The sequence below is a fragment of the Rhinolophus sinicus genome, chromosome 15 (assembly GCF_057876585.1).
Source record: "Rhinolophus sinicus isolate RSI-liver-muscle chromosome 15, RSI-T2T, whole genome shotgun sequence".
Lineage (NCBI taxonomy): Eukaryota > Metazoa > Chordata > Mammalia > Chiroptera > Rhinolophidae > Rhinolophus > Rhinolophus sinicus.
The window spans coordinates 23,951,027-23,965,019 of record NC_142515.1 but is presented as its reverse complement, the minus strand read 5'-3'; the positions used below and the strand labels follow the sequence as shown (position 1 = coordinate 23,965,019).

Sequence of the window (13,993 nt, the reverse complement as noted above, 5' to 3'; positions counted from 1 at the left end):
ATTGTAAACTACAAAGTATTATTGAAAGAAATTAAAGACATAAATAATGGAAAGAAATCTCATGTTCATTGATTGGAAGACTTAAATTGGTAATACTACTCAAACCCATCTACAGATTCAATGCAATCTTTATCAAAATTCCAACTGCCTTTTTTTTTTTAACATAAATTGATAGCTGATCCTAAAATTCATAGGGAAATTCAAAAGACTCAGACTAGCCAAAACAAACTTGAAAAAGAAGCACAAAGTTGGAACACTCGCATTTCCTGATTTCAAAATTACTTCAAAGGGTCAGTACAAGACAGTGTAGTACTGTCAGAAGGAAAGACATACATCAGTGGAATAGGATTGAGAGCATAAAAATAAAACCATACATTTACAGTCAATTGATTTTGACAAAGGTGCCTAGACAATTCAATGAGGATAATTTTTTCAATAAATGGTGTTAGGACAACTGGAAATCCACATGTAAAAGAATGAGGTTGGCCCACTACCTCATATCATACACAAATATGGATCAGCCAAAATTATAAAACCCCTAAGGAAAACGAAGCTATAAATCTCTATAATCTTTGATTAGGCAATTGTTAATCCTTAGATACGACACCAAAAATGTAAGCAACAAAAGAAAAAAAATTAGTTGGACTTCATCAAAATTTTAAAATCTGTGCTTCAAAAGATACTACCAAGAAAGTAAAAAGACAACCCACAGAATGAGAGAATATCTTTTCACTTCATATATCTGATAAGAGACTAATATCCAAAATATAAAAGGAACTCTTATAACTGAACAATTAGAAAAACAATCCAATTTTAAAATAGGCAAGTATTTGAATAGACATTTTTCCAAAGAAGATACACAAATGACTAATAAGCACATGAAAAGATGCTCAACATTATTAGTTCTCAATGAAATGCCAATCAGAACCACAATGAGATACTACTTCACACTCACTAGAATGGTTACAATAAAAAAGACAGTTAATAACAAGTGTGCAAGTGTGGATGAGGGTGTAGAGAAATTGGGATTCTCATACATTGCTGGGGGGATCTAAAATTGTACAGCTGCTTTGGAAAAAGGTTGGCAATTCAAAAACTTAAAATGTAAAGTTACCATGTGATTTTCAGCAATTCTTCTCCTAGGTATGTAACCAAGAGAATTGAAAACATGTCCACACAAAAACTTGTACATGCAAGTTCATAGCAGAATTATATACTATTAATATATAGCAGGAGTGTCCAAACTGCGGCCCGCGGGCAAACTGTGGCCCGCAATCCATTTTGAATTGGCCCGCAGCAAATTCCAAAAACATATTTAGTTTACTTAAATAAACCAGGTGAGGCAATATGTACTTCACCTCGAGTGAGTGGCCCAGCTGTTTGTGTATTTTACTGCATATGGCCCTTGGTGAAAACCGCTGAAAAAAGTTTGGACACCCCTGATATATAGTAACCAAAAGGTAGAAAGAACCCAAATGTCCATCAAGAGATGAATAGATAAACACAATTCGCCAGGGGAAAAAAAAAAAGAATGAAGTACGGATACCTCTACAACATAGATAAACTTTGAAAATATTATTCTAAGGGAAAGAAGCCAGACACAAAAGACCACATATTGTATGATTCCATTTATATGAAATGTCAGGAAAAGAAAGCAGATTGGTGGTTGCCAGGGGCTGGGGGCAGGGAATGAGGAGTGACTGCTGGTGGGCATGGGTTTTTTGTGGGTATGATGAAGTGTTCTAAAGTTACATTGTGATGTTTGCACAACTCTGAATATGCAAAAACTACTAAGTCATACACGTTAAAGGGTAATTTTATGGGATATGAAATATATCTCAATAAAAAAGTATGAGAAAATAATTCCCTCTGTTTTAATGTTTTTACCATTCATTGTAAATAGCTGAGATTCAAACTCAAATATAATCAAAAGAAGCACTCCATAGTCTCTTATATAGTGATGTGGTTTCTATTCTCAAACTATAAGGGGACAGACACCAGCAAGATGAGAAAAGCCGCTAGGCACTAGAGAATCTAGGATGATAGTCTTGCTATATCAAAGTCCTTGGAAAAATCTGTATACCATTTTCTACATTAGATAAAGGGGTTGAGGCCACGGCATAAACACAAATCTAGGGCCAGCCCGGTGGCTCAGGCGGTTAGAGCTCCATGCGCCTAACTCTGAAGGCTGCCGGTTCGATTCCCACATGGGCCAGTGAGCTCTCAACCACAAGGTTGCCAGTTCAATTCCTCGAGTCCCGCAAGGGATGGTGGGCAACGCCCCCTGCAACTAGAAACGGCAACTGGACCTGGAGCTGAGCTGCGCCCTCCACAACTAAGACTGAAAGGACAACAACTTGAAGCTGAACAGCACCCTCAACAACTAAGATTGAAAGGACAACAACCTGACTTGGAAAAAGGCCTGGAAGTACACACTGTTCCCCAATAAAGTCCTGTTCCCCTTCCCCAATAAAATCTTTAAACAAACAAACAAACAAAAAACACAAATCTAACAACCTTTTGATGCAGGAAATCCAAGTTCTGAGTGCACCAGACCTGTGGACACATTTATAGTAACAACATTTACTATAGCCAGGCATTGTACTGAATGTTTGACAGGTGATAATATTATCCCAGTTTTATTGATGAGATAACTGAGTTTACTTGGAGAGAAAGTAAGCTGTGAGAGAGTAATGGTGCTGTGATCCAGCTCCAGAACTGTCAGTTAACCACTCTCTATATTGGGTGTGGAGATGACAAACTAGATAAGCCCAGAATGCCTAAATCTCTGGTATACTCAAGTAGATACCCAGTGATACTCAATTATACTCAGAGGCAAAGCCTGGTTGTAATGGTAGGGAGCTAAATTTATGCAAAGTCAAACTAAACTGCAGATGCATCCTCTGTTCCAGAAGAACCCACTCACTCCACTTGATGACCCATTTTAACATTCAAACACACCTGAATTTGAGGCTCTCCTCTCCTCTCAAACCACAGAAATATACCTGACATTTCCTCTATACTTTTCCAAACAATTCTCTACGCTCATGTTGGGTTTTGAGATCCTTAAGGGCATCTTTTTCTTTTAGAAATGTCTTCTGCACCTAAACAATCAGTTGATGAAATTATTGAGAGAGCTCATGTCTTGTGTTAAATTCTGTCTCTGGGACAAACTGTACGAAATGTCACAGGCGGTGGGAGTGGTGACCTATAGTTAACTTTCTATGCGGCAGGCAAAGCGCTGATTCTTGAACACTGACTTGGGGCAAATGCCACAGGCCTTAATTGCAGGCTCTAAGGATCTGAGATTCTCTACTGGGGCTGCTGGAGGCAGAGCCTTCCCCTTTCCAGGACCCAGGCCCATCCCTCCCCCACCCAGTCCTGCCCAGCCTGCTACACCCAGGCCACAGACAGCTCACAAAGCCCGAGTGTCTGCAGTGCTGACTCACTGTGACTCCCTGTCCAGGCTAGGATGGTCTCAGAGGGGCCAAAGGGGTCCTCTCTCTCCTGGCCATTTCCCATCGAAGCAGTAAGTAGCTAGGGCCGTGCAGGGCTTTAGAAAACGTTGTGCCCAAAGAAAGGAAATGAGCAATGAGAAGAAAGTGAAAGTGAAAGGCACAGAATTGCTCATTACTGTAGTCCTATTCCTTTCTTAGAGAATTGTGGACAGAAGTAAGGATTCACCCTTTAGTCTTTTCAATAAAGTGAATTTTACGTAACACAAAATTACCCACTTGAAAGTGACATTTAGTCCATTCACAGTGGTGCACAATCACCACTTCTATCTAGTTCCAGAATCTCCTCATCGCCCCAAAAGAAAACTTCGTACTTGTTAAACAGTTGTTCTATGTTTTCTCCCCTCCCCCAGGCCTTGGCAACCACCACTCTGCTTTCTGTCTCTATGGATTTACCTATTCAGGGTAGTTCATGTAAATGGATCCTACAACAGGTGGCCTTGTGTGTCTGGCTTCCTTCTCTGAACATAATGCTTTGAAGGTTCATCCACATTTTAGCACGGATCAGTACTTCACGCCTTTCTATTGCTGAATAATATTCCATTGTATGGATATATCACAGTTGGGTTCTCTGTTCATCTGTTGATGAACACTTGAGTTGTTTCTGCCTTTTGGCTATTGTGAATAATGATGCTATGAACACTAATATAAATATAAATGTTTGAGTACCTGTTTTCAATTCACTTGGCTATAGTATAAGCATACCTAGGAATGGAGTAGCTGGGTCATACGGCAATTCTAGCTTTAACTTTTTGTTTAACCACCAAACGGTTTTCTACAGTGGCTGCAGCATTTTGCATTCCCACCAGCAACGTGTGAAAGTCACCCTTTATTCTGAATATGTACCCATTTGTTCCTTTCTTCCTATTTCCGGTCCCCACAGACTTCCCTTTCCCCTGGAGTAGAGGGGGGAAGAAGTTGCACCTCTAGTAGAAAGGCTACCATCAGCAGAGCAGCAGGAACCCCTCTGGTTTTAGACTCTGCCTCCACTCTTGCCTTCTCAACAAATAGGACTGTGTGACCAGGAACAAGGGAAGACAGGCTCCCATCTCCCTGTGACACACCCACTACAGCCATTAATCTTACCCCATAAAACTCCCCTCCTAGAGTCCTCCACCACCTCCGTCTTAGCACAGAACATGCCATTAAACCCTCTTCAATAGTCAAAACTGAGCGCAGAAAGGAAGCAGCTCTGTGTGGAAACTGCCAGCCCTGGCTCAGACCTGCGGGTGGGTGTTTAACTCTCAGCTCAATTTAAGATCTGCCGAAGACACAACCTCTCGCCTTGTCCTGCCCAGCCCCCTCTGCTAAAGGGCTTGCCTGTCTGGGCCTGGCCGGTAGCAAACATGAATGGAGAGGAAGAGCCTTCTTCTCCACCCCCTCTCACCGGGGTTACTGTCGGTCACAGAGCTATTTACATTTACAACAGCCCAACAGCGCCTGACCCAGCCGGAGCCAATCAGCAGCCCCCAAGTTTGTCTGACTCCGTCTGCTCCAATCAGGAGGTGCTATCCTTACAGCCTCTCTCTCTTTGAATGTAAGGTCGGCTGTCGCCCCTTATGGGGAGGGGAGCCTGACTCAGAGCTCTGCTTTCCTAGATCTAGCTCAGTGTGCTAATCTCTGGAATGGGGAAAATACTGAAATAGCTACCGTTCAGTTGGTGTGACATCTGCTCTATAGAACTCTAGGAGAGTTTTACATCGGAATAGAAAACACTGTTCCCTGCACAGATCCAATGCGGCTCTGCTTTGAAGAAATGTAAAGAGCCATTTGAGCCTCCCTCACTGCCGAGCCCCTCCCTAACTCAGGATTATCCCTGTGGCTTCTTAATACACAACTGCTTCCAGGCGGTGTGAGACCTTGCTAACCAGGACAGGCCAGTAGGCAGGGCTGATTTTTCATTTTGTCTGCAACAGTGCAAACACCTATCACGTAAGAGACAGAAGGCAAAACGTCAGCAAGATAGACTCAAGATTGGGTAGTCATAGGGCAGAGCAAAAGCAAGAACGTGTGTTCAGGAATGTTCATGGCTGATGTAACCAGTGCAGGAAGGTGGAGTGGCAGAGTAGGAGGGAAAAGTAGAAAGGCAGCCTTGAAAGCCCGCTTGGGAAGCTTAGACTTGCTTCCCTAAGCGAGAAAGAGACGTCAGGTATTTTTCAAGCACAAGCGGAAAATCATCTCCTTCATGTGTCAGAAAGTTAACTGGTGGTACCATAAAGAGCAGGTCAAAGGAGGACCAGAATAAGGGGCTGGAAGATCAGTTAGGGGGTCCTGGGATCTAAAAACTAGGATGGTAGTGGTGGACATGGAAAGAGCACGCGCCGTGAGGCATTTTGGAGTAAAATCAATAGCACTTCATTGATTGGGTACATGAGATGACGGAGGAGAGGCGACAAAGATGACATTACCTCCCCAAACTGAAACAGGTGGTAAAATAATAATAATAAAAGATTTTGGAAAGGGAATGGGAGTTCAGTGTTTGTCATGTGGAGTTTGAGTTGCAAGAAGACTATCCACATGGAAATAATACCCAGACAGTAGGGAATAAGGATCTTGGTGTTTGGAAGAGAAATAGAGATGTGATCCAAAGAGTTCATAGTGAAACTAGGAAGAAAATCAATCACTTAGGAAGGGATTACAGGAGTAAGAAGATTCAAGGACAAAATCTTGGGAAGTACCAATATTTAACAGGTAGAAAGAAGACAAAGAATTAGCAAACAGACTAAGAAGTATCAGAAGAGGGGGGCGGACAGGGGACGAGTATGATAGAAGTAAAAAAATACTTCCAGGAAGACAGAGCAGGACATTGTCAAACATAGATAGCTGACAAGAGGACATTGGTTAAACAAATTATGAAACATTTAATGGACTAGTATGCAGACATTAAAATTATGTTGTAAAATTAATTGCCATCAAAAGATGTTCAATACATGTTGCTAAGAGAGACATGCAGGTTAAAAAAGTAGTATGTACAAAATTCTTCCATTTTTAGAAAATCACACATGTGACTGCAAAAGGGCACGGGGAAACTTTTTAGAATGAGGGAACTATGCTATATCTTGATCTTGGTGGTAGTTACATACACAGCTGTATACGATTACCAAAAATCCTCAAACTGTAATGCCTTAAAAAGGGGGTGGGGGATGTTGATGGTACCTACTTTATAGGGTTGTTCTAGGAATTGAATGATAGTAGAGAATATAGTGCTTGGAACACAAGAAGGGCTCAATCAGTGAAGAAGGGAAGAGTGACCCAGGACCACTGTATAGAGGAGGTGAGACTGAAAACAAGACCTGAAAGGTCAAGGAAAGATCCCACCTGGCCCTCCACAACAAATCCAAAACCAACCAAACAGACAACCCTGGTGTGGGTCCATACAAAAAACAAAGTGGAAGAAACTGAGTATTTTTAGACTGAAAAAGGGAAGGTTTATGAGGGGACTGGGTAGCTGACTTAAAATATACCATAGAGAGGAAATAGACCTATTCCTTATCGCACCTGAGGGTTGAATAAAGGAGTGAAAGTGTGGGAATGAGAGTATTGGCGGGGGGGGGGGGAATGGGGTAGTAGGTTCGATTTCAAGTCAAAATCACTTGAGCTTTTCTGATGTTTTGGGAAGGGTAAGCCACTCCTCACCAGAATTGTTCAACCTGTCCCAGATGCTGGGAGGAGGTTCCTGTGTGGTGAGGTAATGGACTAGATTACCTCTTAGGTTCCACCTACTTTTAACATTCTTTGATTTCAAGTACATGAAAGGCCTTTAACCAAAGGTGATAGGAGTTGAGTTTTATTTTCAGTGTATGGAATGAATGTATCCCATCTACGAGTAGCTGTATTCTGTCTCTTCATGATTTCAAAATATCTATTTACGCTATGTTTATGACAAGGGCTGGATGAACTTAAAATGATCATATCAGGCTGATAACCACTAAGTGAATTTCTAACTAGGCCTCTAGTAGAAATTTAATTATTTGGTTTTAATAAAAGTTCGTATTATACTTCATATCTGTACCACTCATTTTGGCATTCGATCGTACAATGGAGAAACCATTAGAGTAGGAGACAATAGGACCCAGTTTCAAGTAGTGGTTCTATTATTTTCTAGATGCTTGACTTTGGGAGAAGCATTTACTGCAGAGGTTTTCAACGTGTGATCCATGGACCCCTAAAAATCCCCCAAGAAACTTTCAGGGGATCTGTAAAGCCAAAATAAGTCTCACAATAATATTAAGCCGTTATTAGCCTTTCTTCACCATCATGTTAACATTTGTACCAAAGTAATGGTGGGTAAACTCTCTGCACCTTGACAGGAATCAAAGCGTAGCACCAAACCATATTTGTGGTTACTGTATTCCTCATTGCCATGCTCTTGGAGGGAGTTCAGTTTTACTTAAGAGTGTTCTTGATAAAGAAGTGAAAGTTATGTATTAAATCTTGACCTTTGAGAACATTTTTTTTCAAATTCTGCGTCATGAAACAGGAAGTACGCATAAAACACTTCTGTTATGTATCAAAGAGTAATGGTGGTCTTGAGAAAAAGCATCAGTGAGATCATTTTAGTTGTGAGTTGAATTAACCACTTTTTTTATATAACATCACTTTTAGTTGCAAGAATGACAGGCAAACTATAGATATTCAGACTTGAGTATTTGGCAGACATTTTCTAGAATAGTAGATCATTGCTTCTAGGAAACAACTCTCAATATTTGTTCCAATGATAAAATTTGAGCTTTCAAGAAAAAATTAGAATTTTGGAAATCCTGCACGTGGCACTGAGTTTGACAGCTTCCCAATAATTAAAGACTCATTTGATGAAATCAGTAGTGATATTAACTAATGTGATGTTTTGATGTTATAGAATGAAATACGTCAGCATTTTGGAAGATTTGCATAACTCAGTGAACTAAAATTTTCCAAATAACCAAAGCACAATGTTACAGAATCATAGAAGAATGAAAGGTACATTCAAAATGAAAGAGAGACCAATGGATTCTAATGTAAAAGAATATGAAAAGTTCATTGATCTGGTTTCAGATTCTACATTGTAACTAACCTTTAACAAACTGCAACTTGTTGAGTTTTAGTATAGTATCAAAGAATATCCACAATTGTCTTTAAAAATGCTATTAAAACATTCTTTCTTTTTCCAACTGTATATCTGTGTGAGATTAGATTTTCTTCCTATACTTCGACAAACAACATAATGCAATACATACGAGAATTCAGCTATCTTCTATTGTCAGACATTAAATATACTAGTAAAAATATAGCAAAATAACATTACTCTCACTAAATTATTTTTGTTATAAAAATATGGTATTTTTCATAAAAATTTATTATGCTATTTGCTTATGTTAACATGCAATAGGTTTATTGTTGTTATTTCAAATAAATAAATATTTAAAACATTTATGTTTTCATTTCTAATATGGTTAATGTTTAATAGAAATAACCCACACAAACAAAAGCTCTTCAGGGTCCTTAATTTTTTATAACAGCTTTATTGAGATATAATTCATACACTATAATGTTCACCCACCCAAAGTGTATATAGTTCAGTGTTTTTTAGTATATTCACAGAGTTGTGCAACGATGATCACAATCGATTTTAGAACATTTCATTATCCCATAAAGAGCCTCCTACTCCTAGCAATTACTTCTCATAGCCTCCCAGTGACACCCCTCCCAACCTACTCCTAGGCAATCACTCACTATTTTACTTCTGTCTCTATAGATTTCCCTATTCATACAAACAGAATCATAAAATATGCAGTCTTTTGTGACTGGCTTCTTTCACTTTGCCTAATGTTTTCAAGATTCATCCACGTTGCAGCATGTATCAATATTTCATTCTTCTAAATGCTGAATTATATTCCATTACATGGACATACCACATTTTGTTGACCCATCCGTCAGTTGACAAATATTTGGATTGGTTATATATTTTTGGCTATTGTGAATAAAACTGCATCAACATTCATGTATCAGTTTTTGTGTGCACATATATTTTCAGTTCTCTTGGACATATATACCTAGGGGAATCTCTGGGTCATATGGTAACTCTACGTTTAACCTTTCAAAAACTGTCAGTTTTCCAAAGTAGCAGCACCCTTTTACATTTTTACTAGCAGTTTATGAGGGTTGCAATTTGTTTGAATCCTTACCAACACTTGTTAGTATGTTTTTTTCATTATAGCAATCCTAGTGAGTGTGAAGTGGTATCTCATTATGATTTTGATTGGTGAAGGGGTTCAGTACAAGCCCCCCCAAGATGTGCTACTTGGCATGTGGATTATTTTGAGCTGAAGGCAATCAAGACACTGCAGGCTCAGGAGAAACTATTTCCTCTCCCTGAAAGAATTTAAATTTGAGGCCTTGCCCATAATAAAAGTTATCACCAGAAATAACTTTTTATGACCTATCTATAGGGCGTGTAAAACATCTAATTATTAAAATCTGCTTTTCTTATCATCCTGCAAATGGCCTTCCCCCCCTCTTAAGCCTCAGCCTCCTGACCTCGTTCCTTAGCTCAGGATGTTATAGATATACCTTATTTTACCTTTCTGTCTCTGAACCTATCATGTGTGTGGGGTTCCCACAGGGGTGTATATAATTAAACTTGGTTATTATCTTTTGTTAATCTGTCCCACATCAATGTAATTATTAGACCAGGCAGAATAACTTAGAAGGGTAGTGAAAAATGTCTTCCTCCCACACATTGGCATTTCCCTAATGACTAATGATGTTGAGCATCTTTTAATTGCTTATTGGCTACTTGCATGTTTTCTTTGGAGAAACGTCTATAGAAATCCTTCGTCTAATTAAAAATTGGATTGCCTTGTATCTTTACATTTATTTGGGATCTGGCCTCACAGGTTCAGAAGTTCCTCAGGCTCTTGGGGACGTTGGAGGGGACGTTGGCAGGGGAGCTGGATTGTGAAGGCTGGTGTGGTCCGTGTTCAGCTGCCTTGGTTGGGATCACACATAGGTGTGTGTCTGGAGAAGCAGAAAATGAACACTGTTGTTCATTCCGAGTGTGACGTCTATTGACACAGATGCACACCCAGCTGTGAAGACCCTCTTCTCTCAGGTGGCAGGTGAGGTCCACACCATTACAGACTCCAGCTACCAGTGTTGGTGGAATTTATTGAGGCTCCTTTCCCTCCAGTGTGTACTGATGACACACACACCTGACAACAGACTGGGCCCCATGAAACACAAGTCCTATTTGTTCCATTCACTCTGTAGCTACCATACGCGTGGCTGGTAACATGTCCTATACATCAGTGATGGTTCAGCCAAAATGCACAGCCAAAGATGTTTGAATTTTCAATTTCCAAAGCAAATGGATGACTTGCCTTTGTAAAAAGAAATATATATATACACTTTATATATATTTCATATATATGTGACGAAAAAATAAATAAAAATAAAAATAAGATTGCCTTTTAAAATTGCTGAATTGTAAGAGTTCTTTATATATTCTGGATACTAGTCCCTTATCAGATATATAATTTGCAAATATTTTACTCATTTTGTGGGTTGTCTTTTCACTTTCTTGATAGTATCTTTTGAAGCACAAAATTTTAAAATTTCGATGGAGACCAATTTATCTATTTTTCCTATTGTTGCTTAAGCTTTTGATTGTCATCTAAGAAATCATTGTTTGATCAAAGATCAGTCACAAAGATTTACACTTATGTTTTCTTCTAAGAGTTTTATAGCTTAGCTCTTACATTTAGGTCTTTGATCCATTTTGATTTAATCATGTGTGAGGTACCTCAATAATTTTAAGAGTGTAATGGTGTCCTGAGAGCAAAATGTTTGAGAATCAGTGATTTATTTCTCTGAGCCTTATTTTCTCATCTTTAAAGTGGTGACTGTATTGACTCCATAGGGCAACTATAAGTCAAGAAATGATAGAAATAATTAAACATGATAAATTAAACCACTATTCAAATATAAGTTATCATTACTGCCCTCATTTCCTATGTATACATTGTCTATCAACCTGTTGAAAGATCCTTGAATTCTTCCTCTTATTCTCTGTATGTGCTCTACACAGCACTCTCCTCAGGAAATATTTATTGGTGAACTGACTGATCCATAAATAATTTTGCCTATGTCCTCCAGGAGGAAGACAAAGGAACATTTATGGTTTTGGCAGTCACTCCTCAGCCACTCTGCTGTCAACTTTCTAAGCTTACAGTTTTTTTACTTGAACTGTTAAACTAAATTTTTCCCATGCTTTGTTTCTGAGATTAGTATTTTGAACATAAGCATAGGACTTTAAAAGTATCCCTGGCAAATGTCATCTATTTGTTAATCCTAACTTGGGAAACTATTGAGAGCTTTTGGAATTCCAATTCTTTCCTCCAAGATATTAAATATCTCTTCTAGCTTTGTTTAATTGAAAATAGGATAAGCACACCTTCTCTAGCACAGATAAGAGGGTTGTCTAGGTCAGAACCAAGGACCGTGTGAAATGTTCTGTTTTGTTTTCAACTAATCTCAAATGAGACTTTCTTCTTCTGTGAGCACTGTGCAATGAATGAACGAGCATACCTGATATACCATGGTCACTCTAACTCTGTCCTCCAAAGAGTTTTTGTATTTATGTCATGGATCAGCCTTAACATCAGAGCCAGTAGAATAGCCAGTGAAAGAGAAGGGGAAAATATTTTAGAATTTGGTAGGATACGGCAATGTTCTCCACAAAAAATAACCATAGCTAATATTTAGTACCTCTGTCTTTCATCCCTGGTGAAGGCAATCCAGTTAGGTGAAAGGGTAACGAACTATTCTGTTATCCAAGTGTTAAAGACTTGGCAAGTGTGAGTACCTGCCAAAAGCAGATGGACCCTAAGGCCATTCCTGCTTCTACAGAAGGAGAACCTAAAGAAAGAAGGGACAGAAGGTGCATTTAGCATCAAGGGTTTGGGAATCAAGATATTAAATGGAAGGTAAGGAAGAGAAAATGCATTAGGAGAGACCATCTAGTTTTGATATTTGTAACTTTAGTAGATGGCCCTTAAATTGCCGAGGAAGAAGTCATCTACTGATAATGGACTAAAAGTGACCCAGGGCTCCTAACAAAATTTTGGCAGAGCGGATCCTAGACTCAACCAGGGTCTCTCTTTCCTCTCTTAGTAACCTGGTTTGAGGGTTGAGGTGGTGGCAGTGCGCAGGGCAAGTTGGTGAAATACGAGATAAGACAATGTTTGGGTGGGTGGGAGCCGTGTCCCAGTGGGCTCTGTTCACTTCTAAAGTCTCTTGTCATTTTTTGTATTTTGTTTTTATGTTATACCTAAGTTATGCTTGTACATAGTTTAAAGAGTCAAATAGCTTTATAAGGCTTATTTTGAAAATAGCAGTACACTGTCCACCTCTTGTCACCATTTTCTGCTCCTTAGAGATAATAATTTTCAACTCTTTTTAGCTGACTCTTTAGGCATTTACCTCTGTATCTTTAAATGATGTGCTTACATGGCTACTCACTAATTTTTACAACTTTTATGTATTATTTATTGAATTCCCGCCATCAAAGATGAGAATTCCACCTGCCTCACCATCACCACCAAATACTCACTCATTCACACGGGCATGTGCATGCTTCACTTTCCCTGACCTCCCAATATAGTTGTGTTGTAATTTTTGGTTTTATCAATATTCAGTGTTTATATTACTATCACTATGTAAATATTGTTCATACATAGCCATGTAATAGATCTGTGATTTCTCTCTTGCACAACTTTTTGTTTACTTTGGATCTAACCTATCATTTTTTTCTTTTAGTTTTCTGTGTACTTACCATTAATTCAACCCAACCTCTCAATCAACTGTCTACCTCTCTTCTCAATACATTTAGTCACATTGGGAATTCTATCAATTTCATCTTCTTGAAGAAATCTCTCCTGGAGCATCCTGGAGTTGTTGCTCTCTAAGGCTGCTGCAATTGTCTTGTCCTGAGAATTTTCTTCAGCATCATTCTAGAGAGTCCCATTTCTTCTCTCTTGGTTGGATTCCCTGATCCTTCGTGTTCTTTCTTGGTTTCTCCTTATTTTAGAGAAGCCTACTCTCTATTAGTCTCATGAAAAAGAGTGCTCTTAAGGTATTCTCTTTGTCTTCAGTTTTCCGAAATTTCATGATGATACCGTATCTTGGTATGGATCCATTTTCATCCAATATCAAGGACATTTGGTGGACTCTTTCAATCTAGAAATGTTTACCCTTCAGTTCTGAGAAGTTTAGGGGATTAATTAATTACTCCCTCCTCTCCATTTTCTTTGTGCATTCTCTCTCTCTGTCTCCTCCAGAATTTCCTCTATTTAAAAACTCTTTCTCTTTTATTTTCCATGTCTTTTTTTTATGTTGAGTTTTCTGGGTGGTTTCTTCAAGTTCGTCTTATAAATCTTCCATCAAGTTTTTAAAGATCTGCTATCCTACTTTAATTTCCAGAAGATCTTTTGGAATTTTCC

General features: G+C 38.9%; 1 protein-coding gene and 1 long non-coding RNA gene across 16 annotated transcripts in view; both read right to left on the bottom strand.

Moving 5' to 3' along the window:
• Window positions 1-3,564, bottom strand: part of PKD2L1 (polycystin 2 like 1, transient receptor potential cation channel) — a 73,489-nt gene extending 69,925 nt beyond the window's left edge. For all 13 annotated transcript variants that reach the window (XM_074339198.2, XM_088791897.1, XM_088791898.1 and 10 more), the window contains exon 1: window positions 3,450-3,564. The gene's annotated coding sequence lies outside the window, so the exon portion shown is untranslated. The remainder of the gene's footprint in view (window positions 1-3,449) is intronic.
• Window positions 3,565-8,984: 5,420 nt separating this feature from the next.
• Window positions 8,985-13,993, bottom strand: part of LOC141572910 (uncharacterized) — a 62,533-nt gene continuing 57,524 nt past the window's right edge. For 2 of the 3 annotated variants that reach the window (XR_016018895.1, XR_012498462.2), the window contains exon 6: window positions 8,985-10,511. This is a non-coding gene — a long non-coding RNA (uncharacterized LOC141572910). Of the gene's footprint in view, window positions 10,874-13,993 lie in introns of all 3 variants that reach the window. The other variant, XR_016018896.1, reaches the window with a different exon arrangement.